Genomic DNA, 25,521 nt, shown 5'->3' with positions numbered 1-25,521 from the left:
ATATATATATATATATATATATATATATATATATATAATATTCATTTTGGATTAAATTTCTTGGCGCCCTTTCCAGTATTTCAATTAGCAAAATTCAATTTACTTTTCTCGTAAGTTGCAAAGATCTAGTTAATTCAAGTCTCGTCATAATGACTGAATAAATATTTCATGAACTGTCGAACCAATGCTTTCTTGTTCTGTCATACACACAAATACCTGAAAGTCACGTGATCATCGTGAAAACTATAACATATGTAACATACGTACACGCACTAACAAGTACAGTATATTCCCTATGCATCCAAGCCCTGTAAAAGTTTCCTTGGGCTGCCAACTAAGATATCCGTCACCTAAATACTGGTCTCTTGTTCATCGGAGAGGCAATCTCCTTAAGATGACATTAAAACTATTTCTTGGCCTATATCTATATGCTTTCCTGAATTTTACCATATTTCCCTAGTTCTAGTGTTCTCTTTGATTATAACTGGATATCTGTATAGTTAATATTTTTTAGCGTGCGCATTTTGAATAATAATGACAATGAGAAAATGACGAACAAAGAATGGAACTCCCCAGTTTTACTTCATTATAGTGATCCAGGGGTCAAATTTTCCATAAAGTAAAAAAAATTAAAAATTACAGACGTTTGGAAATAAATTCATCCTCTAATGGAATATGGATACTAAATAATTTCTGGTAAAATCGAGCAACAAAAATAGGAGTGCTCAGCCAGAATCTTAAATTATAAATTCCTAGGTAATTTCTTTCTCCTCTATGTGGCTCCCCTCAAAAATACCCAGACCCTAAGACTATTTTTTCCTACATTGGTCACACACCGTTACTCTTAAGGAGTGCGCGCAATGGATTAACTAACTACCTCCAACAAAAATAAACGTTACATTCATCACAAACTATCCGGAAGGCTCATTTCGAAATTAAAATCACTTACTTCCAAGTAATTCTCCATTATCAGAACCTACTCTAATCAAGAGTCGACGTTCTTTTCTAGCAAAAGTCACATCCAATCTATCATAAAAACCGCAGCACTGTCTTATTTAATATCACTTGTCTGCTGAAGAAGGCCAGCCTAAGCGTTTTCAGATGCACGTATCCTAATTAAAAGTTCTCTCCACTATACACTATTTCGAAAGTGAGGACATTTGACAGGCCTCACAAAGTTCGGATAAAGCCTCATTATCAACGAATAAGTTGCCGATAATACACAAGAGAAGATCCAACATACAAAAACCAATATGGCCAAATCATGACTGAAGGTTTAGTCATGAAAGTCATTAAAGAAAACTCCATTCTGTGTCTAACAACCTCCCTCATCCTACCATTATCTTATTCTTATTCAAACACTGTCCACATTACCATTCGTTTAACATAATTGTAGCGTATGTTTGTGTAAATGTGTATATATATATATATATATATATATATATATATATATATATATATATATAAAATATAATATAAATAAATACACACACAAACACATATATATATATATATATATATATATATATATATATATATATATATATATATATATATATATATATATATATATATATAAATATATATATACATAAAATATTCAACACATATATATATATATATATATATATATATATATATAATATATTGTATACATAAAATATTCGCATTCCAACTCTAGTGTATCAGATATTCTCTCATAACCTTGTAGCATTTAATGAACGTATCAGATTACATAAAGATTTGCATTTAATTAAAATTCCTTCCGTAATTAAATCGAGAACCTGAGGCGGCGCTTTGCAAGTTTTCCAACGGAAATAGAGGAAAAGGGAAACGCTCTAACAATTATAATAATGTAAAGGATGACGCAAAAGGCATTTCACCAGCCCAATAACAGTATAATGATGCAAAGGACATTAACGGCTATATAATGGTGGTGACGAAGGCGCAACCTTTTACCATGTAAATTTTGTTGAATATATCACAACAGACATTATCAGCCATATTAAGATGATAATGATGACGCGACAGACTTTATAGGACGAGGCCTGGTAATAATAATCACACCACAGCGTACATTTTATCCTCTAATTAAAAGGCGCAAATGATACCATAACTTAATGTTACCCATAAATAATTGTGAAAATGATTACACAACAGGCTACTTGTCAGTTAAACAAGAATTAAAATTAACTTCAATTAAATAAAAATTTAAACTGTGATGCAAGGAGACATTTTACCCATTAAATAACAAGGTATCATTTACGCACATTTCAAACTCTTACAAACACTGACGAGAAATATAGTGATACTAAATTTAGTTATAATGACAATGTTGAAGACTGATGATTATGGTACGGTAAACATTTTCCTTAGGTACAAATCATGATAATGACATGGATGATGACAGACACATTCCTCAGTAAAACGCACCGAGAAGAAAGGTATTGATGGGGGTGATAATGATAGTGATACATGGAATGCTGTGGACGATGATAATGATAAAGCCTTGGAATTTCTCTTCCGAAGGATCTTTTATGAATGAAATATCTTGTTACTGTAAATTTAATAATATCAATATTATAAAAGAGAGAGAGAGAGAGAGAGAGAGAGAGAGAGAGAGAGAGAGAGGAGGATAAAAATCCTGAACACAGTGATAAAATCTGTTGGAGCCTGAGGAACGCAAATTATAATGCTTTATAAACAGCAATAAAATAATAAATGCAACATGAATAAGAATAGCATAATTGAGGTGGGTACAGAGGACGAGAAAATAAAGCAAGAACACACTGAGAAATACAGCTCCTTCGCTTCTACTGCAAAAAATAGGGAGTCTATAGTTGATTCTGCTTTCCAAAATTCCTTTAGTCTCTCTCTCTTAAAAAGGATGCTTTCATTCTGGGTAAAACAACACCCTTTACTCCCTGCCTCATCCTTCTCTTTCAATTTCTTTAATGCTTGGATTAAGTAGGTCATAAATACCCCGACCCCGTCGGAATTCGATTGAGAAAAAGACCAGGAGCGTTCAGTGTCTCCTCTTAAAAGAGAAAAGAGGCAAAAAGACAAGAGCCTCAACTAAATTCCCTTTACTCAATGGACCCTAAACCATTTACCGTGCTATTCGCGATTCAAAATCACACGCATAAAAGCAATGTAAGAATGTGTCCGCGGCGCAAGAAATAGGAGGCAAGAATGTACTCATGCTTACGTGAAGATTGCGGTGTCGTTTTAGTGTTAGAATGTGCGGTGTTCATGTTTTACTGTGCTCTGTTCTACCTGAATAAGCTTTATTCTTTTGCTCTATCACGCATGTTAGCTTTTATTTAATACGCAAAGCTACGTTAGAGTTTGCTTCATTGAAATGTTTTAATACATTTAACCTGCAAGAGTACGTATTCCAGATTTCCGTTCATTAAATTTCTTCCGTGAACGAAGATCATGGTAGCATCCTGTTTTCAATACAAAAATGTAACTAAGGATTCGTAGAATTAACCCCTTTAAAGACTTGGTTCCGTGAAAATGCAGGAATAAAATGACATCATCGACCCCCATTGATGCGATTTCCAAAAACAATTTCTTAATCTGATGACAGTATAGTGAAGATATGTTATCAATTTGATTCTTTCAGAGATCTTTGGCACTAATGTGAGTTGTCATACATCTACAGACGCCTACGTCCTCCAAAAAGGGTTGGCACATTCATAAGATGCTGGTCACCGAATCTCATTAACACTGTAAACAATTAAGGAGGCCATAAAGACGCTACCCCTTGCTCATCAAATCCGGACAGAAGCTCGAGCATGCGCATGAAACTCACAAGTGAAAACTTGATCTATTCGAAGCTGAGCTCAACTCAAAGCTACAACATTTTATACACGCGGTGCAAGTTCTTGTGTGAAACTTCAGCAATAAATCCGAAGAGATTTATCATCTCGTATACGACTTCAGGAAGCCTATATTAACCATGACACAATAGAGGAAGTGTCAGGTAAAAGAGAAGAAAAGACATAAAAAAACATCAAGAAAAATAAGGGAGACCCATTTCTAATTCGGTGCCGTTAAAAGCAAGCAAGAAATTCGCAGCGTCAGGAAGTCAAAGCACGTATCATCTGATTAGTAACGCCGTGTTGAGACCGATGCTACTGTCAGTGGTCCCTCTTCTCCTCCCACGATCCTTTGAAGATGATGGACACATTTATGAATGCTTAGCGTGAGGGATGATGGGGGTTTATTTTATCCGTTTATCTGCCTGTTGCCCTGTTTATTTGGTTCTCTAGTCATCACTATACATATTCGTGGATTTGTCTATATTAAACTCATGCAGACAAAAGGGACTCTTTCTGCCATTATTTTGTTATGGGTTAATCTTTCCAATATTTTACAAAATAGGTTTACTTATTAAAGTGAGAATCTAACACTTCACCAGATTTCATTGATCTGTGAAATTTAGACTGTCAAGCCAAGCACCGGGGCTTTTTTGGCCATTTAACGCTAAAGACAGGGAAAAGAGGAAGTTGGAGTGGTTGGACAGCAAAATAAAGAGACTCTGAAGATAAAGATAAAGTTCAAGGATCTAAAAGAGGAGCTGGAAGAAAACTCAACAGTTACACCAAAAGTTGATAGTTAGTGAAGTTGGATAACAACACAAAAGAAATGAGAAGGGAACGGAGGCAAAGCAAAGGACTAAAAACTGTGCAGCTAGGGGACGACTGGATGGTGCAAGCACGTTTAGTAATGCCTACAGTGCAACAGTGAAGGCACTACCACCCTACGGGAAGCAGTAAGTGGAAACGAGGATAAAAGAGAAAGGTCACTGTTTATTACAACGTGCTAACACACAGCTTAAATGGCCCTCTTGCTTAAATATGGCTTATTTCAACGTCACTCGAGTCAGTGACACTATCTATGTGCCTATCTGTCTAACTAATATTAATCCCTTTCTTAAGTCACTTAACTTTCTTTCCATCTATATACAAAAACCCTCTCTCTCTCTCTCTCTCTCTCTCTCTCTCTCTCTCTCTCTCTCTCTCTCTCTCTCTCTCTCTCTCTCTCTCTCTCTCTCTCTCTCTCTCCTGAAACCAAAGCAGAGAGCCATCAGGGAGCCATTTCCTAAACGATTCGCTCCTTCATCCATCACAACTTTAGCAGAGTAATTAAGGGTCCGAGACTTCCTTCATAAATAAGATTGACAAATTGGGAGGTGTCCTCTTTCAGGACGTCAGAATGAGGACACCAGGATGACAACGAGAGATAAAAGGGACATCGTCTTAGCATATAATTAACATGCTTTCTTTTTTATTTATACTTACAGTGCAATACACAACTGTTGCTTGTTTTCTTGCTTTTTGTTCTGCTACATTTATGAAAAAGAGTACAATTACGATCAAATTATTCGTCTTCCTTGATATATGTAGCATGGAGGGGGAAGACCTAATTAAAACGTAATTAGGCCATTAGGTTTTTCTCGTCTTTATTTACTTATATTTTATTAAAGAACATACATGAGGCACCTGTCTTTCCTGTTGACCGTAGTTCTCGTGCTACTGACACCGTATCTTATTTCAACATTTAACAGAGAAACGAACATCCGTTTCTGTTTGCTTGAACCTAATTTGCACGTTAGCGACTCTGCAACGGGAAAATAGTAGTAATCTCAAATTGAATTCCTTCATTTTTCACAGGATGAACTTTGATATCATGCAGAGCTAACACATGATTATTCAAAAGTTGTCAAACCCAATCTAGTTTAATGTTAAATTTCCAGATGTTGCATTACATGAATGCTTTGTTCACGCAGGCAGATGTAACATCACATTCGTAGGGCTCACTGACCAAGAGAGTTATACGAAGACTGGAAAGAACCCTCTCTTTTCACACTAATACAACCGTAGGCACTGGTCGCCTAAATTGATCTCGGTCCTAACTTATTTATGTAGTATACTCTAGGGGATTTAACTCCTAATTTCGATTGCCCAATTATATTAAAGAGGTGTTCGTTTTCTGTCGATTAATCTGTATTTGCATCTATATTTCTATTAATTTATAATTATCAATGTTTATACTCTTATCCATAAGTATTTGTGATAAATATCCTATTATTTATTTCTTGCAATCAAAAATCGTTCATTGCAGATTACTGTCTCTCTTAATTTGCTCTTACAACTTTCTTTTTTATGCCCTTTTTGTACCTCTTTTGTGAAGCAAATCCCAACAACGTGTACAAAATTCATTCCACATCGACAATATGAGTGAGGGAGACAAAAGAAAAACAAAATACGGGGCTAAGTGGCTCTAGAGGCTGAGTCCAGGGCGGGTTCAAGAAGGAAAGCTCCCTCAAGACCACGACCTTTCATGCATTACAGTCTCGACTATAGCTAACAAATTTGGGTATCCAACAACTAATTACTTCTGGCCAAGTATAACATCTAAGGTTAAAAATTACATATTAATAAACACTTACACATAAAGTTAACAGGGAATTTATTGCATATTTCATATATAAAATATGGAATCTCTAGCATATTTCAAGTGTTGTTACTTAGATTGTGGAGGGGGGGGAGCATAACCAAGAAATTGGAGGATTGGGGCTTTAAATGTCCCCAGATTAGGTTAAGCAAAATATGGAAGTGTAAGCGTCTGCAGGACAGATTTGAGTAGCATAGTACGTATACGTAGTCTTCCATGCAGACACATCTGGATATATAACGTGACTGATACTGTGTCAGTTTTCTATACATGTGATGCATCCTTGGTATACGAGTTCAATAAAGAAGGTGACACTAACAGTGGTCTTGTTTTTCTATTCCAAGTCCATAGCGGGAAAAGCACCTAACTGCGACATCATTTATATATATATATATATATATATTTATGTATATATATATATATATATATATATATATATATATATATATATATATATATTTATGTATATATATACCTTATATATATATATATATATGTATGTATATATATATATATATATATATATACATATATATATATATATATATATATATATATATTTATGTATATATATACCTTATATAGATATATATATATATATTTATGTATATATATAACTTATATAGATATATATATATTTATATATATATATATATATATATATATATATATATATATATATATATATATATATAATATAAAACATATACATATAAACAATTGTAAAGATGTAAAATTTTAGACAATACAATAATGGTTATTTAATGGGATGATAGAAGTCTGAGCTCTCTAAAGGTCAAGCCTCCTAAGACAAGATGCCTCTATAATTTTCAAAAGGGCATTATTCTCTCGAGCAAAGCAGTAATTGGTCTTTTTAACAAGGTAAAAACACCTATCACGTGGAATATGTCATGACTCGCAAATTCAATCAGAACTGCTTATAGCATCTATTTGGATGCAAAAGACGAATGAATGGCACTTATGATCATCCTACTGTAGTGGATTTTAAATTCAGGCTTCGAACATTGCTGCTGGGGAAGATATGACAATATCAGTGAAAAAACAAACACCGATGCAAAGGTTGATTATCAAGACATGTTGTCCAATGAATCTGCTTGTGACAGCTGTGCCTAAAATTATTATTATTATTATTATTATTATTATTATTATTATTATTATTATTATTATTATCAAAATAGTTTAACCACACCACTGAGCTGATTAACGGCTCTCATTGGGCCGGCTCAAACGATTAAAATGAAATGGAGTATAGGTCTAGGCCATAAACCAAGCACTGGGACTAAATGATGGATGAAAATGAAATTTTAAAAATATATATGCAAAAAGTCATTGGCTTCTACACTGAAACACACGCACACGCGAAAAATAACTTTACTATCGGTTTATTCAAAAGAGACCAGCTATTTCTCCACGTACTGAAAATTATTATCAATTACGTAATTAGGTAATTACCTAACTACCTACTTATCCCTATTAACTTGTTACCTGTTTTGTCAGACGAACTATGAATCTGTCAACAATGTATTTTATGTAATCTTGTACTGAAAACAATCAATCACCATCATCGTTGCAAACGTTACTACCTTATGCATATCATCATCTCAATTGTTTATTTTTCCTGTAATGATTAAATCCTAACCGTTTCCCGGAAGAGACCACAGAAAGGGCCAAACTGTCTGGACGGAACGATAACCCTTTCTTCATCTTTCCCTTATTCTGTTTATATATATATATATATATATATATATATATATATATATATATATATATATATATATATATATATATATATATATATATATTGGTGATAATAAAATTACCTGAGGTGATTCTTATAAATATTTTTGGGTAATATTTGGGGAATGGTATGACGACAGAAGAGGTGAGCCACAGAGTAGATGAGTAGAAGTCATGGTGTAATTCATAAAGGAACTGTTGAAACAACTCTTCTCTACGGAAGTGAAGAATAGATGATGAATGCAAATGAAAGTGGGAATGTGAAAGCTGTACAGATGGATTACATTTTATGGTGTAAGAGGCACTAAAGGAGTGATATATGTAGGTATGCATAAAGGTAGTGGTAAGAGTGTGATCCATCTCTGTTTTGAAATTGTTCACTGATGCAGCAAGAATGGATGATAGGCTAGGGGTAAAAAAAAAAAAAAAAAAAAATACATTCGGAACTTCGGAAGTATTGAGAGGAAGGAAGGAAAGTAGGCCTACAACTGGACGGACAGATGAAGTGCAAAGGGTATTGGGAAGGAGAGGCCTCAACATCCAGGGCATGTGAGCGTGCAGGAAGATACAGGTAAAAAGCACAATGTGTGTGTGTGTGTGTGTGAGTGTGTCTGACACGCTTCTAGTGAGCATCTATTGTTACTGAATGGAGCAGCTGACGTTTAGGATGCTTCCTGCGCAGGAGGTTCATCCACGATTCAGAAGATATAGTGTGATTGTGTCAATTATCATTATCGTTCCCTTTCTTTAGAGCAACCCATCGCTAGACGAAAGAGGTTAAGGTTGAAAAATATAAAAATATATATATATATATATATATATATATATATATATATATATATATATATATATGTATATATACATATATATATACATACATAATATATATATATATATATATATATATATATATATATATATATGTGTGTGTGTGTGTGTATATACTGTATATATATATATATATATATATATATATATATATATATATATATATATATATATATATATATATGATTACAGACACACACACACACTAAACCTTCGTAAGCACCTTTCTCCATTGACAGCAATATCTTACGCAAATACTGCGACAATAATAATCTTGTTCATCGAAAATCAGTATCAAAATGTTCTCACCCCATTCTCAATATTTTTCCTAGTGAGCAACACAGCCTTTGCACCACGAGCAAATGAGGTACGACATTCAAAACAAATGATGAAGAATGATAACAGAGGCGAGACAGATTAGGAGATAGAGGCACAATGACGCCTTGTCAGCCAAGGTTGACAAATCTATACCCAAGCAGATATGCACTGGACTGTCGCCAACATCAACAGCAGACACGCCTGGGTATGCCTTGGGTATACATATCCTGGGCATAGAACCTTTTTTCCCCCCTCTATGCAAACGGATAGCAACTCACGTGTTAATAGTTTTAGTTCATTTCTTTTACACCACCTCTTTAATATTAAAGGTCAACGACAGAAAAGTCCGTAGTGATGGTTGTCCTTAAATATTTGATAAATAGGTAACATTTCTTGTGAGTGTGTATGTTTATTATAAGCATTTAACTCACGTGTCGTTTATTATGATACTGGTAAACTTTTCTTCATGGAATTTTGAGATTTTTTCTCGTGCCATAATTGCTGAAAACTCGCGTAAGGCCACGGGAAAAAATACACTTTTTTTTTTTTTTTTTTGGACAACTGGTTAGCTTTTTTCGAGCATGATACTAGAACTGTTATGTAGGTCTTCATTTCTGTAAGGAAATCTTATAAAACCACATCTAACTTGATGCTACTACAATTTTTATTCATTCCCTTTAAGTTGTAATCCTTTCTTACTTACCAGTCCTATATTCCGATTTTTAGTTCAATTTAAGGTTACCTGTATTTCGAGTTTATATAAAATTTCAAAGTAAGTTGACTAAAACTTCATCTGCGCATTATGTCTCTCTCTCTGTCTCTCTCACACACACACACATACACATACACATACATACATACATACATACATACATACATTATATATATATATATATATATATATATGTATGTATGTATGTATGTATGTATGTATGTATGCATTGCTCAAGAAGGAAGTTCATATATATATATATATAAGTGCAGTCGTTTAGGAGGTGGTTTGCAGAACGCATGAATGTCTTGCTTATACGAATATTCCTTCAATTCACTCACTTCCGAATATGGAACTCTTGCCTTCCTTTGTGCCTCCTGAATAATGAAATGTCTCCTTTTTAAGGGACGGGTCTGTCACAACTTAAAAAGACAAGTCTATAAGCAGTCAGGTCATTGTGACCGAGCTTGATTTGAGCCATCACAGAGGTACCCTTTCTTGTTTTCTTTCAGAATCTAATTCTCTAATTACAGAAACACCTCAACGGATCAGAGTACTGCACTTATAAGCTACGGTATTTTGTTGATAATTTCCTAGGGTATCCTTTTAGACATGTTGCATCTTTGAGTAAATCTCGGAAGTTGAATTTAAACGTAAAACAGTTTAGCTTAGGCTAGAAACTATGGAATTACTATTATCTGTGGGATACCTTGAAAACGTAAGTTATACAGTAGGCTCTTTGTTGCTTATCAAAAGGCCAGACACCCGAAGTTGAGGGGTTGCTATATTGGAAAATTATTGGAGTTGTATCTCTCTCTCTCTCTCTCTCTCATGCCTGAGACCAAGAAGGTAAGCGGCTTTATTCAATGCCACACGAAAACCAGCTTGAGATTCTGTACAAACATCCACAGAGACGCTGGGAGTCACTTAGTAATGTTTTGCAGATTAGCCTGTCCATATTAACAAGAGTTTACGAGTTATCTTTGCGTCTGCTAAAATACTCAAATTTTCCAGGGACATTTTGCAAAATTAACACTAACATTTTTTGTGTTGCTAGTAACAAGATCACATTTTCCCTTATTTCCATCGAAAGATTAGCATAAACAATGACATCTTAGTTATCACAAGGTTAAAGACGCGATTTAAACATTTATTTGCCCTTCGCAACAACAACAAAAACAACAACAACGACAAAAAACTATGAAACATATATTTAAGCCGAACTGTCATATTTCTAACTATTCCCCTTTAAAATACTGCACTGACGGTGGTTAATAAACCATAAATTCTGATAAATGCCGAATTCAACCAAATCGACGGCATACAGTGAGGTTCATTAAGCAACAGAATTCAACCATTGATGTAGTGGCCCCTCACCCCCTGGACCCTCTTATTAAACACAATTGCCTCAACTTGTTCCCTTGTTATTCTAGGAGCAATCGAAAATAAAAATGGTGGATTTCAATGAGAATATCCACGTCTAGAAATGGTTTGGAATAATAAGCATCATAATAACATGTGCATGCCTGTGTATGATAATTGCCCTCCCTGAACCCCAATAAATTGGGTGCCTCTCTCTCTCTCTCTCTCTCTCTCTCTCTCTCTCTCTCTCTCTCTCTCTCTCTCTCTCTCTCTCTCTCTCTCTCTCTCTCTCACATTAATTCTAAAATTTGAATGTGTTGAACTTTATACTTTAAACGGTCAACTCTTGAAATCTACGTTTAAAGGCGATCAGTAGCACGTTAAAAAATTGAAAGAAGGTGATCGCTTCATAATTCCATGAAACTTGTTTGAATATTCTAACTCTCTAATTTTTTTGGAATATGGATAACAACTCCAAAAAGTGGGCATTACTATAGCAAGTGGGTCTGCTTCACTTATCTACTGTTCTCTCTCTCTTCCCCCTTATGTTTAGATTCCTTTTATCAACTGGCTTTACGCTATCCTACAAGCAATCTAACTCTAAACAAGCATCTGCGGTGTTAAGCGCTGGAAAATATCTAAGAGATATTGAAATGTTTATTTTCGTAAACTGTATATATTAGAAAGTTTTCTGTATGCAACAACAGCAAAATCAAGTTTTCCGGGGATATTATGCAAACCAGTTTGCCCTCATTAACACCAATTTTTTAGTATGTGGCTTTTCATAATGATAACTTCTCTAAAGCAAGCGTTAACTCCCGAACTGATATAATCTCAAATATCAACCTCCAACTAAATGAAACCGCACTAGGTGTTGTTAATACATAATAAATTGTGATCAATGTCGAATTCATTCAAACTGATGGCATATCGCAAGGCTTATTAAGCAACGAGTGATGTCGTGAGGCCTCCCCCCCCCAACCCCTCAAAACACACACACACACACACACCGTGAATTCCCGCTCTCTCCTTTGCCCTTTCCATACCCTATATACAATAGCTTCGGCTGTGTCCTGTAATATTAGAAGCGATCGGGAGTAAAACTGTTTAATTTAAATCTGGATATTCATGTTGAGAACGAGTCTGGAATAATAATACATGGCCTATTTATATTCCTTTCGGATCGTACAACTCTGTACATTCTGGTCTGCGACTGTATTTGACTGCTACACACAAAAACACATTAACATAGTCTACTTTCATGTCAATTTTACTTTCTATGTTGCATTTTGTTTTCTTCTTATGAAGCTGCTCCTTCATTAATTTGTTCGGTTTCATTTACATACTTATTTACTTACATTTATTTATGCACACTGATGTTCATTTGCTACAAATTAGTTTTTGCCATACAGTTTAATTATCATTTCTTATATTCGTCCTGTTCTTTTTAGTCTTTCGGTTTATCTTTAGGGTAAATGGTTCAGAAAATACGTGAAATGGTAGAATGTTTTCCGTTTTAGAAGTGTATGGAATAAAAAAATTGGCTGACTGAAGAGTTAATGACTCCCAAATTGTATAAAAGTGGGATGCGCTCAAGGTCTACAAAACAAAACCTTTAGTCTCATACCTATATTATTATTATTATTATTATTATTATTATTATTATTATTATTATTATTATTATTATTAATAATAATACTAATAATAATGATATTATTATTATTATTACACCAGTTTAAACGGACCACTGAGCTGGCTATCAGCTTTCATACGGCTGGCCCGAAGGATTTGGATGAAATGACGGGTCTAGGCTAGAAAGCTAGCACTGGGACCAAATAGGTCATTCAAAATGGTGATGGAGGAAAATTAAATTAAAAACTGCACAAAGGCATACGCTCTCATACTCATGCATCTTAACCTATCCTTACAGGTACAATAGAGTTCTGAACTCTCAGGAACACACTCACACAATAAATACATTTATTCTCATGTTTCCATATATATACTCACTAAAAAGGTAAATCAAAATTTAAAATAAATTTATTAAAATGTTAAACTTTAGTGTTTTAAAAGGCTCCTGAGCATATTCTAAGGCCTTCATTTTGAACAGGGTCTAACATTTTCAGCGCTGGGTCCGATGCTAAGCCATATACTTCGCTTCCATTATCAATGATGGACAGAACTGTTGCTTTATACAGTACAATAAGGGTATGTCTATCGGGTCCCCAAGTAGTGTTCGACATTTTCTAATTAGATTTAATGCTCTTTTGCATTGAGATTTTACGTATGTTATGTAGGTTTTCCAGTTCAAGTGAGTATCGAATACTAATACCAAAAATTTTGCTGTTTGGCAACTGGTATACTATTGTTTCTGATTTTTAAGTCTATTTCTTCCCCTTTTTTCCGCTTTTTACTTTTATAAAACATGATTGCTTGAGTTTTATCTATGGAAAATTTATAGCCTACAGATTGGGCCCATTCGTCTATTTTTACTATGCTTTCATTAATGATACGTTCTGCATGTTTTATTCAAGATGCTGAATAATATATGGCAAAATCATTCATATACAGGTTACTTTTAAAACCAATAGGTAGATTACTACTGATATCATTAATTGCTAAAGTAAAGAGTGTGCCACTAAGGACGCTTTCCTGTGGAACACCATTTTCAAGAGGAAATGTTCTAGACATCATCATTAATTCTCACCTGAAAACTGCGATTTGTCAAAATGTTTTGTATAAACCTAGGTAAACGTCCACGGATGTTGTTGTTTTGTAAAGTTTTTAATATAGCATACCTCCATGTTGTATCGTACGCTTTTTCAATGTCAAAAAAGACAGCTACAGTAATTTGTTTTCGTTCAAAACCTCTTCGTATATGGTCTTCTAAGTTAGAGAGAGAATCTAATATAGATCTGTTACACTGTGACTTGAACTGTGTGGGAGTAAAAATTTTATTTTCTTGAATGTGCCATGTTAGTCGAGCATTTACCATTTTCTCAAACAATTTGCATAAGCAGCTTGTTGAAGAAACTGGTCTATAATTATTTACATTACTGGGATCCTTTCCAGGTTTGGGGATAGGAATTATTATAGCTTTACACCATTCATCTGGAAATAAATTTCGAAGCCATTTATGATTATAAAACTCTAATAAGTATGACTTTGAAAAAGGTGCTAAGTGGCAGATCATCTCAAAACAAATATTGTCACCTCCAGGAGCAGATTTATTGCTGTTCGAGAGAGCATACTCCAACTCTTCCATATTAAATTTTCTATTATAATATATATCTTCTATTGTTTCAAAATTTATTGTTATTAATTCTATTTTATTTTTCTTGAGCAGAAGTGTTCATCTAAATTTTTGTTACTACTTACATTTGCTAAATTTTCTCCCATTATATTACTTTACATTCCTCTTGGATCAAGTGTTCTTTTCCCATCTTTTAATATGGCATGTCTTGGTGATTTAACATGGGTACCCTTTATTTTCCTAAATTTTTCCCATATTTTTTGTATGGGAGTATTATTAGAGAGATCTGATATGTACTTCCTCCCTGAAATGATTCTTCCTTGAATTACTTCTTTTTAAATTTTGCAGATATTTTGTTGTATAGAGGTTTTAATGTATCAATTTCTAGTAATAATATAATCATTTTTTGTAAAGTTCCTTCTAATATCAGTAATGTTTTATTTATTTTACTGAACTTTCTATTCAAATTATCTAATCGTCTCCCTATTATAGTGTTTTATTTTTATTAATTCTGTTAACTTGTCGGACCACCATGGAACTTTGTTTTGTTGGATGGGGTTTTGACTTTGGTATTGCTTTATCAGCAGCATTTTTAATGAAATCAACAAGAAATTTATTAGCTTTATTATGGCCTTTTCAATATTCAAATGGTGGGATATTTCTAGTGTGCATGTCAAACTGCTCCCATTCTACTTTATAAATGTTATAGTGAGGGACATGTTTTGTAAGATTATTTTGTAAAGGAAATTGATATTGGGAAATGATCATTGGTATGCAAGTCATCAACTGTATTCCAATCTAATCAGTCAACTATACTTGTTGTACACAGAGTTAAGTCTACTGAGGAAAACGTTCCATGTGCTTTTGGAAAATATGTGCTAATTTCATCATCATTTATACAGCACATGTTTGAATCCATGAACTCAAGTCTATTTTACTACCTGTTCTCTTCTATTTTACTACCTATTCTATTTGAGTTTGTACAATTACAGTCCCACATTGGGTTGTGAGCATTAAAATCATCTACTATTAATGTAGGTTCCTTGGTATTGTTAAGCAAATCTTTAAGTTTATCAATGTCGTAATTTTTATTAGGTTGGTTGTATAAAGTAAATTAAATAATTATCGTTTTTTATTCGAATTTTAATACCTGATATTTGCAAGTCGGCGATGTTTACAGGTATATTGTCATAAACTACTTTGTTATGTGCATATGTGGCTGTACCTAAATTTCCTACTTCCTCTCGTGATGTTGATGCTAAGGTATATTTACCTATTATTGACACAGTTTTGTTGACATGTTGTAAACATAATATCATTGGTTCATATTCTTTTAACAACCGTTGTACTTCTCCTACTTGTAATCTGGTCTGTAGACCATTTACATTCCACTGTATAATATAGCTATTGAATATATTTTGTTACAGAGGTCGAGTTTTACTTTCTCTTGTATTATCAACTTCGATTTTTACCAATAATTTACTCACGACATTCATTTGTTTATCTTTATAACATACTAAGTGCTCAATGCACATGCAACCTTTTTTTCATGGGTGCTTAAATCAGTGTTTTTTTCTATATTTCATAAAATTTCTTATAATGTTTGTTAAACTATGTTTTGTTATTATTGCACAATGCAATGAAACAATCATTACATCCGCGTGTGTTATCATGTATACCCCTTTCTTTATTTGTTCGTGTTGCTCCAATTGTTGGTGATGGAGTAATCTCTTCCCCCTTGACATAGTCATTGTTATTTATGGTATGGTTCTCTTCCACTTCGGTGTTTTGAGAACATCTGTGTCCATAGGATTTACTATTATTTTAGGAGAAAATGGTATATTCTTAACTTGTTTTTGTTCTTTCTTCATATTTTTGTCTTTGGTTTGACAGATGTTTTACTATTATTTTAATAATTGTTGGTTTCTCTTTTTTTGGGTCATATTTTTGTTCTTTCCAAAGGTTTCTAATAATTTTTTATCTTTAATTTCCAGTCTACCACGACCCTCCTCTGTTACTCCCGCCTGTGTTCCTATTTGCATTAATATTTCAAATGAATTTGATAAAATCTCATCCATATCATTTGTACCTGTTTCTTTATGCTGTACCATTTCAGTTTTTCCCTTGAGCATTAATTTCTCATGATTTACTTTTCTGTGCTCCGTTACTTCTATTTCTATGCATTTTTGTTCCATTATTGGTTCCTGTCATTGAAGAATATATATGCTTCTTAGATGGATCTTGAATACCTCTCACTTTTAATTGCAACTTAGCCTCTTTTATAGACACCCCTGTTCGTTCTTGTAACATTTTCAACTCTGTACTGTGTATGTAATACATACATTCTTTGGACCTTGCATGATGATCCTGTCCACTGTTTACACATTTTGGCTCACAAAATTTCCATTGTGTTGCATGTTCGTCAAAACCAAAATAAGAACATATAAGTTCATTTCGACAGTTTTTCTTCGTGTCCATATTTACTACAATTTTGACATGTAGTGGCTTTGGAACATAAGGTCTCAGTTCTCTATTTTGGCCCAAAATATTTATTTTTTGAGGTAGAGCTTGACCTTAAAATTTTATTCTTGCAATTCTTAATACTTTACTATTCTGTTTACTTGGTATTATATATACCTCACAATCTTGGACTTTGGTATATCTCATTTTAAGAGCGTCCAACAGCACATTCTTATCAACCGTTTCGTCAATATTTCCATGAAGTACAATGGTACACTAAATACTGTTCATAGTGCCATGCTTCTTTACGTTTACATTCACATTGTCGATACTTTTTATGGATAAATAGTCTTCAGACTGGTTTTTTACTCTGGCTTCTATAAGCCACGTCTTTATTTTAATTTGTCTGAACGACATTTCTATCGTTGAGCGTCTTTTTAATAAGACGTTTTCCAACTTTAGGGCTGAAATTTGTTGTTCTGTTTCCATGGTTAGAAACCTTGACCAACTTACACTCCCAAGGAGAGAGTCGAATTCAGTCAAGTTTGGGTCAACACGATAGTTACTTCTCTTGGATTTGTTTTGTACTGGAGCATAAGGTTCCAGTGTAATTACACTACGATTCCTTTTTTATTTTTCTAAAGACAGGTTGTCAGAGGAGGTCCCAGCGGTTGTCAACTGTGCCGAGTCGCTACCATCAAAGGGTCCGGGGGTACTCGAATCTTTATTGTCATTTATCATAAAGATATGAGGGAGAAAAAAAAATTAACCTGAAAACCTTAAAAAGATATCATCAGCTTTTCACGGAGTTTTATCCTTCCACCAATGGCACAAGTGAGAAACGACTCCCAAATGTCCGCTCCCTACCCTACCCCATAGGGGATGGCACAACATGATTAAAGTGGCCCAAGTGTAAGCCTAACCCGCTTGCCAGGACTGAGAGTACTACAAGAATACAATCATCTTCACCCTGTTCATGTAATGGGCAAACCGGATAGAATGCCGAGAGTCCTATCCCCAGAACCAGACGCCGCCCCCCCCCAACCCTGGAATCCGTGGTCCAGCCCTAAAGAATAGTTCCGCCTTTGAGCTATCAATCTGACAAACTCTCAGGTCCGAACATTATAGGGCAGTTGATGGTCCTACCACAGTTCCCACTATTTAGCTTTGGATATAAACCCAATCCCAGCTATGATTCTTTTCCTATTTAACAGGTCCAATTAATTTTAGCAAAAGTGGAAATTTCACAAAAATGAATCTAAACAAGTATATCACCATATATGAGACTCTTGGACTCAAACCCATGAACAAATTACTGGGGTTCAAGAGCCCCCAACACCACGTGAAGGTGGTCCCACATCGAGGGGGAGTCTCATACCTATAGAAAATTAACCTGGAGGTAATCTATATCCTTTCATGTGTTAACTTTACGATCTTATATACTATTAGAAGTGAGAAAACGGAAGCAGGGAGAGGAATCCAAAGCTTGCTCAAGTCAGATAGTTGCCAAACTGAGCAATCCTCAAATTTCCAATAATACCTCTTTTTATGGGAGGCGGGTCAAGCGCTTCTCAGAGCAGGTTCTTGAAAATCCCGTCAGCCTTCTGAATGCATAAATGAACACAACACAAAATAAACGAGATAAGGCCTACTCTAAAGGCAGAGGAGCAAACAGATAAAACCAGAAAATTCTGATAACGAAGTAAGCATTATGTATCCCGGCAGCTTCGGATGCTATCGAGTTACCTAATGCTTTCTTCATTGTACAAAACAAGGAATGTTTTTGGAACCGTAAGTCAGGATGTCTAACTTCGCAAAAAAAAAAAAATAAAAAAAAAATAAAAGGAGGAGGAGGAGGAGGAGGAGGAGGAGGAGGAGAGATGGTGTCCAGTAAAACAAGACCCATTCTTCCTCTTTTAGTATGGGATAGAAAGGACGCTTGAAGAAACGTGGTTTCATGTTACTAGTGTTCGTGTCTAGAGGTATTCTAGAGGCATAAAAAGATCGATTGATAAACCAGTCTGCTCATTTAGAAACACGCCAAATGACAAATGAAAGTCGTAAAAGCTGCATGAGTGATATTCAGTATCCCGTAAGAAAGCATTCTGGAGAGAGAGAATTTTGAATCGTCGCTTAAACCCCATGTGTTATGACAACAAACAGAGAAATTATTTAGATAAACTAAAACAATATTTAAATTTCAGAAGGAAGGGAGGGGGAGGGGAGCAGCTGGGGGGGGGGATTTTCAATTTAGGTCGAATTAGCAGGATATGACAAATTCCAGAAATAAAAGACCGAGTAATCAAAGTTGAATCTATGGAGCACATCCACCCACAAAGAGAGAGAGAGAGAGAGAGAGAGAGAGAGAGAGAGAGAGAGAGAGAGAGAGAGAGAGAGAGAGAGAGTTGCAACCCAACCACCTAGGCAGGTTAATGCGACCTTACGTACAGAGAAAAGGAGAGGTAGCGATAGCATCAGCTGTATGATTATTCGCATTTGACGAATCACGAGACTTGAGTGAACAGATAATATCGGGCGGTATAGAGTTACCAGGACATAAAAACTGCTGTGTAAAGCGTAAGGAAAGAACCTGTTTCTTGAGGGTGACCGAGCTCGCCCTCGATCGTCGAGGCGTACAGCTGAGGTCACTGGAGGAGCGTGAGGGTCAGAGGCCATCTCCCTCTCTCTCTCTCTCTCTCTATGCAAAACATTTCACCAAAATTACTCATGGACAGCAAGAGACTTCTATGCGTGGATGCTATGGCGGAAACCAGGCTACAAGACAGTCTCTCTCTCTCTCTCTCTCCTGACAAGACCAAGACAACATTATTCCGACTGGACGACCTTTAAAATAGATCAAATCAAAAGACGACACGTTTTAACGAAAATGTTATTGGCGATCCTTACATCAAGTCTCCGACCCACGACGTCACTTCGACGCAACAAGCAACAGAACTTGAAACACAAAGAACGCCTCCATCCCTTAACTCACTTCTCTCCCCCGCCTCCCCCACACAAGAACCTCTTAGCTTGGTCTGGTGACAGAAGACAGATGGGGTGAGGCACCTGGAGGAGTCAAGGTAGGAGGAGGAGGTAGAGGGAAGTGGCGGTGGCAACATGGTCGGTAGTTCGGTAATGTTGTTGAACGACGACACATGAGACGGAATGCGTTGTTAGGGCGGCGGTGTTGTTGTGCTGGGATCGTTCCTACGAACACGATACGTCCAATTTAACAAAAGATACCTCTCCGTAGTACGACAGATACGTTCATACTAACATAATTTGAAACAAACGCGACACGGAATCAAGAAAACAACAAAAGACAAAAAAGACAACAAAGAAAGAGCAAGTAAACTGCAGCGGTTGGGTGCAGAGATTGACGCCGTGTCAATATTTGCCCGGGTATGTAATTAGCCAAGTCTGCAGTGACAGCCAACGACCGCGCTCTATCAGCGGTGATTACTTCACCAGGTTAACGATGCCTACCGATTGCAGGTCAGGATCTCCAGTCAGGATTGGGCTTTGGCATCTTAATGACTATAATTTCTCTTCTTCCTCAACGACATAATGATGCAAACAAAAACATGCACAGGCAATTTAAACAGTCACATACAAACATCCATATACATGCGCGTGTAAATATATATGTGTGTGTCCCTAGTGAACTACATAACATTCTACAAGGAAACAGGGATTTCATCTTGCCCACCGCATCACACAAGGCAACATCAGAGTAGGACCTGTATCAGAGATGCTTTGAAGAACTTACTTTATTTTAAATCGCCCGGCTGTGATGGCCTCCCTACAAAAGCATTACAATTTTGCCACAATTGAAATTCTGCTAATAGCACTATTCAATGCATGCATAACTAAGTTCCTCCACAGTGCCTGTTCGTCACTTTATATAAAAAAAAAAAACACCAAGCTAAAAGATACGGCTATCCCAGGTATCTATCGTCTGTATAACAATCATCATAATTTAATCAAAATAGTCATGTCTGTTCTCTCATCGAATCTCTTTCCCGTTTTGCATATATCAGAAGACCAGTTTTTGGAGTTAAAACTGAGCTCTCGCAAGTCGCCTGCATCTTGATTCTGCTGTTTTCTTGGTTTGTTGTGAGAAAAGTTTCTGACAGAGAAAATTATCTGAATCTCTTCTCAAAGAGCATCACGAAAAGAGGAAAGCCCTTGTATTTAACTGGCATATTTTGGTGCAATTTCTCTTCAGCAGCAATTCGGAGTCAAAGTACTGTCGGACGACCTCAGCTTTTCCAACGGAAACCGTCAAGGTGACATTTTCTCGCCATATCTCTACCCTATACATATTTTCCCTGAATGTTAAACCGAATTCACTCCCAATCAGATGAACTACCTAACGAAAAAATAAATTGGGAGAGAGAGACCTCTGTCACACCATCTATGCAGTGTTTCCAGCATCTAATCGCGACACCTGTCTTAGGTACACAGTCGAATTTGATATAACTTGCAACGCAACCCAAACCTGGTGCCTGTTGTAGTTCCGTAATCTACGGTAGATCGCTCTGGCAACAATATATATTAGGTCGTCTCTGACAATGAGTCTCAGATGCGGGAATTCATACACAAATCCCAGTCGTTGATTCCAAAGTAAGTCTATGAGTTTTTGTTACAACCTGACATCGACAGGACCATACCCTTTAATCTCGCAACTCCCAGAATATTCCTTTGACTATTCAACGAGTTTCAAACCCCATACGTGGCATTGAGAGCACTCAGTTTGAACACATCATGTGTAGGCCACTGGCCATACACTGTCAATATGCAATGAGTTAACATATTCATTCCCGTGTCGCTCTCACTGAGTGATGGTGCCAGGTAGTGTCTCTGAATATGCACGGGTATTAATTGCGTTGACCTTTTCACAAAGAAAGAATAAGGAAACGCCCTCGAAAACAGTGGGCAAAAGAACAAAGCTTCTGAAGAGAGATTAATTTTCCCATTCTTCACTGGTGGGGATCGGAGCCTAAACCAACAGACTGGTTCACGTGGGTATGTGAAAATACACAAACACATCTTTCAACTTATTAACCATATCTCGCAAGCAGCACTACCCGCGCTCCTATCAGCATACTCCTCATTGCTCACTATCCAAAGATGGTCACGGTGTAGCTCAACAAACTCCTACTAAAATATACGGTTATCCAAACAGCTATTGGTCGCCTTCGCTGCAACGAAGATTATGTCAGAATTGTGTGCGACTAAATTAAGCACAGTGCATGCCCAGTTGCACAAATTATCCCCATACACGTGCCAATGGAACTGAGTGTGCATGGGGCCCACTAATATGAGATAAGGATGACACGGAAGTAAGCCTGTCTGACAGGGCACTATTGCAGATTTGTCTTTTCATCGGAAAATCAAAATGCTGTTTCTTCAGTCTTACTACAGCGGACAATCGAGAGACCATGAGACGTACTATTATTATTCTTAATAATATTCTGAAGCAACTTAAAGCGCACCTATCTATCATTCTGCTACGAAGAAGCGGTCATAGCAGGCGACAAAACAGATAATTTTTCTGACATAATTTGATCAGCTGGAAAGCATGGAGGATGGTAAGATGGTGGAAAGTCTAAATTCCGAGATGCTTGGAGGAATGACGAGAGGAAGATCTAGATAGAGTTGGACAGATGGTACGAAAGACTTGACGGAATAGAGGAGTCCTACTACAAAAAAGAAAAGAAAAAACAAAGTGAAAAGAAACAAGAGCGTGAAAATAAGTACAAGACAGAAATTAACTGGGTTTCTTAATAGGAGTTCATTCACTATTCAGCGGTTGAAGTGTAAATACGACAGTGACCACTGTACTACTTTCTCAAGCGCCATCCCCTTCATGTGCATCGAGCAAAAACGTACGCACCAAGCTACGAGGACATGCCTAGGCATAGGGGAATCCTGGCTCGTACTTACATATCTACGTCAAATTCAGCTACATTTTATTAGGGCTGACTAGGCCCATTTGCGCCATTGAATCATACAATTTTAGCGCCTACTGTTCATGTTCATGTTCTTGTGTGTGTGTGTGTGTGTGTGTGTGTGTGTGTGTATGCGCACGCCAGCGCGCTTCTTTTACATATGCATGTAAGTGTATTCAATTAAAATCATGCGGACGAGTATTTCAAGTTAGAACGAGAAACGAATAAAGAGAGAATATCAATCATAATGTTGAGGAAGAAGGCAGTGAGGGGAAACGGACTGTGGAAAAAAACAGATTTTCATTTCCCGTAGCCCAGGTAACGGGGTCACATCCTAAAAGAACTACACATCTAGTAAAAATGGAACGAACACCGGAAATGTCTTTCTCTCCCAATAAATTCGTCGGTTTTTCAAACAATAAGACTTTGGTTGCATATGAAGACTTTCGTCTCAATCTATTCTGCTAACGCAAGAACAATAGGTCTTTCAAAGTCTCCTGAAAACAGATCTTAACGCACCGTGCTCTGACTAAGAGTTGTACAGTAATACAAAAAGATCTTACAATCTTCAAAACTGAAATTTCGGTTTTCTTTTATCGCGTCATCTCGAGTTACGAGAACCGCCGCTCTTCGAAATCAGAACTTCATGTTATTTGTTTTAAACTGATCTCGATATTTATCATAGTTTCAGTTTTCTTCTTCCTTAGGTTTTTATTTTGCGAGGCCCAGCCAGAACTCTCGTAATATTAGGTTTTACTACTTAATATATTTTAACTGGTCTTGAATCTGTTAGGTTTTGAGAATTTTCTTCCACATTCTTGCTTCTTATATTACAAGACTCGGCTCTGTATTGAAGCAAAACTCGTTTTTTATTATTTGAAAATATTTTCTTTTGAATTTTCTGTGGTATTCATTTGTATGATAATAGAATATTCAGTATTTTTTTTTTTAAATCATGGCTTATTAAATTAAGTCTGAATAAATCTTGAAATTATAACCTTTTCCGCTTTTTTGCTTCTCATTCTTTTATTTGATATTACGAGATCCTGGACTTATCTAGAACCCTAAATTATTACAAAATCATTATTAATAAATTTTTGAGTTATTACTTTTTGGGCTGTTGCTCAATTTTCTTGCCCTTGTCTTGTGGTAAAATATCAGGCAACTGTGATAAATCTCACTTTCTTAACATTTTGAACTTTAATGTCAATTCTTGGTAAAGATTTTTTTTCTTTATCATGGAATGTCCGATCTTTTCACAGATCCTGGAACCTCTATATATTTTTATTTTTTCGTAGTTTTTGTGAGATTCTAAACGAGTCAATCAAGTAGTCTTTTTAAGAAACGCAGGATCTTTTAAGGAATACAAGTTTCTATCATTTTCAATCAAAATTGCGAATGATAAAAAATGAATCACCACGTTTTATTTGCGAGATATTATTAAGGAAACACTCTGAAATCTCATGTTGTATCTTTTAATAATACAAGGCTTGGTCAAACACGTTTTAAATCAATATTATGATATTCTGTCAAGAAGCCATTTTTCAGAAATACTTTCGATCGATTTTTTTTTTTAATCTTCAAACGTACAACGACGATTTTATTAAATGGTCACGATTAACAATCACTCGAACGCAGCCGTATCAGACACGAATGAAGTGTTAGCAATAAATTCCGGGAATAAAAGCACGTTAGAAACACAACATTTGGAGTGAGGCGATCTAATCTCTTTTAATGCGATACTATTGGCAGAAACAGGTGGCAGTGGATTCCCTGACCAAAGGGTTGGATCGTGACTTGCTCATTCCGTACCAGATGGAGACGAAAAGATTGCCACACCCGAGGGAAGAACACACAGATGGGAAAAAGATTGTGACGCCAATGAGTGTATTTGGGGGAACAGAATCTCCTCCGACTGTCCAGCCATAACAGAAAGTCTGTGCCGTCTCCTTCTCTACATCAGTTTTTAAAGTCTTAGTTTTGGTAGGTCTTTGGCGACTTTTATGTCGTGAAAAGCACTCATAGATAATAAAAGCAAGCCATGGTGAACAGAATTTCTCAACGACGTCAAGATAAAACCAAGAGACAAGCGGATCATCATATAAACCGCTCCCAGTGAAGAGGAACGTCGAAGACAGATCAGAGAGCAGATACTAGATACGTGAACGATCATTAAAATTTCGCCGCTGACAGCGACCGGCTAAAGGTTGATGGGTCACGTGTTGTGTCTGGCGCTCAAGATAAGAAACATGGCGGAACAAGAAGTGGCCGAGCAGGAGGAGGAGGGCGGCTGAGACAAACGGCAGCTCTCGTTACTGGATGTAGTTGTTGAGTGAATTTAAGACGGACAGGTAAAGGAGGACAGGCGATAGGGGTCGCCGATAAACTCGTGATGGAAGACGCCGAAAGAT

The sequence above is a fragment of the Macrobrachium rosenbergii genome, chromosome 29, assembly GCF_040412425.1.
Source record: "Macrobrachium rosenbergii isolate ZJJX-2024 chromosome 29, ASM4041242v1, whole genome shotgun sequence".
Classification (NCBI taxonomy): Eukaryota; Metazoa; Arthropoda; class Malacostraca; order Decapoda; family Palaemonidae; genus Macrobrachium; species Macrobrachium rosenbergii.
The sequence above is the reverse complement of the archived record's forward strand: the minus strand, read 5'-3'. Positions refer to the sequence as shown.